Source organism: Oncorhynchus clarkii, unplaced genomic scaffold (genome assembly GCF_045791955.1).
Source record: "Oncorhynchus clarkii lewisi isolate Uvic-CL-2024 unplaced genomic scaffold, UVic_Ocla_1.0 unplaced_contig_1615_pilon_pilon, whole genome shotgun sequence".
In the NCBI taxonomy this organism is placed as follows: Eukaryota; Metazoa; Chordata; class Actinopteri; order Salmoniformes; family Salmonidae; genus Oncorhynchus; species Oncorhynchus clarkii.
The window spans coordinates 12501-15000 of NW_027259114.1; the positions used below are offsets into that span (position 1 = coordinate 12501).

General features: G+C 48.9%; 1 pseudogene; it reads right to left on the reverse strand.

Annotated features, from left to right (window-relative positions):
* The window catches only part of LOC139399567 (rhodopsin kinase GRK1-like), a 14044-nt pseudogene that overhangs the window by 8301 nt on the left and 3243 nt on the right, over positions 1-2500 (reverse strand).

Below are 2500 nucleotides of genomic sequence, written 5' to 3' on the forward strand. Positions count from 1 at the left end.
TGTCAGGGACACTACAGTGAGTTGTCAGGGACAGTACAGTGAGTTGTCAGGGACACTACAGTGAGTTGTCAGGGACAGTACAGTGAGTTGTCAGGGAAAGTACAGTGAGTTGTCAGGGACAGAACAGTGAGTTGTCAGGGACACGACAGTGAGTTGTCAGGGACAGTACAGTGAGTTGTCAGGGACACTACAGTGAGTTGTCAGGGACACCACAGTGAGTTGTCAGGGACAGAACAGTGAGTTGTCAGGGACACTACAGTGAGTTGTCAGGGACACCACAGTGAGTTGTCAGGGACACTACAGTGAGTTGTCAGGGACAGTACAGTGAGTTGTCAGGGAAAGTACAGTGAGTTGTCAGGGACAGAACAGTGAGTTGTCAGGGACACTACAGTGAGTTGTCAGGGACAGTACAGTGAGTTGTCAGGGACACTACAGTGAGTTGTCAGGGACACTACAGTGAGTTGTCAGGGACACTACAGTGAGTTGTCAGGGACACCACAGTGAGTTGTCAGGGACACTACAGTGAGTTGTCAGGGACAGTACAGTGAGTTGTACTGTACAGGTGGGTTAAGGGAAGTGGTAGTGTACCTGGAGTCCCAGCGTAGCCTTTGATATTGGTCTGGTTGTCCGCCAGCTCCACGGCCAGACCAAGGTCAGAGATACGCACGTTACCTGAGACAGAGAGAGCAAACATCAGGACGACAATGTCACACACACCTCCAACAAACGTCAGAGATATTGTTAGCAGCCCAGAGTACGTCAGTGTCGACCCATGTCCTGTGTTAGTGTTTAGAGTAAATTGACTTAAGTTGTGAAAGTGTATTGTAGGAAACTATGTACTGTGTGTGTGTGCGTGTGCGTGCGTGCGTGCGTGCGTGCGTGTGTGTTTACCTTCATTATCCAACAACACGTTCTCAGGTTTGAGGTCTCTGTAGATGATTCTCTTCTGGTGCAGGTGCTCCATACCCTGGATGATCTGAGCTGTGTAGAAACAGGCCCTCTGCTCATCAAACCCTGGGTTGTTCTCATCCACATTGTAGATATGATACCTGACCGTAGATTAGAGTGATGCTTTACAATAAACAATTGTAGATAGTCAGACAGAAATAGAACCCTCCATCCCTACACCCACCCAATAGGAGCAAGCTATCTTACCTCAGGTCTCCTCCCTCCCCACACCCACCCAATAGGAGCAAACTATCTTACCTCAGGTCTCCTCCCTCCCCACACCCACCCAATAGGAGCAAACTATCTTGCCTCAGGTCTCCTCCATCCCCACACCCACCCAATAGGAGCAAACTATCTTACCTCAGGTCTCCTCCCTCCCCACACCCACCCAATAGGAGCAAACTATCTTACCTCAGGTCTCCTCCCTCCTCACACCCACCCAATAGGAGCAAACTATCTTACCTCAGGTATCCTCCATCCCCACACCCACCCAATAGGAGCAAGCTATCTTACCTCAGGTCTCCTCCCTCCCCACACCCACCCAATAGGTGCAAGCTATCTTTCCTCAGGTCTCCTCCCTCCCTACACCCACCCAATAGGAGCAAGCTATCTTACCTCAGGTATCCTCCCTCCCTCCCCACACCCACCCAATAGGTGCAAGCTATCTTACCTCAAGTCTCCTCCATTCATGATGGTCATGACCAGACAGAGCTCAGTCTTGGTCTGGAAGGCGTAGGCCAGTGACACGATGAACCTGCTGTGGACACGTGCCAGAATTCTCTTCTCCACCATCGCACCCTAGTGGACCGGAGGGGAAAAGCACCCTATTCCTTATATAGTGCACTACATTTGACCAGGGCTCATAAGAGCTCATAATGCTCTGGTCAAATGTATTGCACTATATAGGGAATAGGGTGCCATTATATAGGGAAGATGGTGTCATTATAGGGAATAGGGTGCCATTATATAGGGAATAGGGTGCCATTATAGGGAATAGGGTGCCATTATAGGGAATAGGGTGCCATTATAGGGAATAGGGTGCCATTATAGGGAATAGGGTGCCATTATAGGGAATAGGGTGCCATTATATAGGGAATAGGGTGTCATTATATAGGGAATAGGGTGTCATTATATAGGGAATAGGGTGCCATTATAGGGAATAGGGTGCCATTATATAGGGAATAGGGTGTCATTATATAGGGAATAGGGTGCCATTTGTGCCAAAACATGTGTCTAAGGTCAGCACAGGACAGGCTGCAAGGTCCATCAGTTCATTCACATCACACAAGACAACCACACACTTATACGTAAGCACGTGTGATAACACGCCCACACACGCCCAATACCCCGAGCAGGGAGGGATCTGCTCCATTTATAAACATGGCAGAGTTGGCACTTATTGAATAAGGAGCTCAATCATCATTCTAATGCTGCAGCTATGGGGCTTATCACTGATTATATCATGGAGGACAGACACACTGCACAGCTCCTCTGCTCCCTGCATTGGCACTTCGTGGAGGGATTAATGTCACTTCGTATCCACGAGTGATTT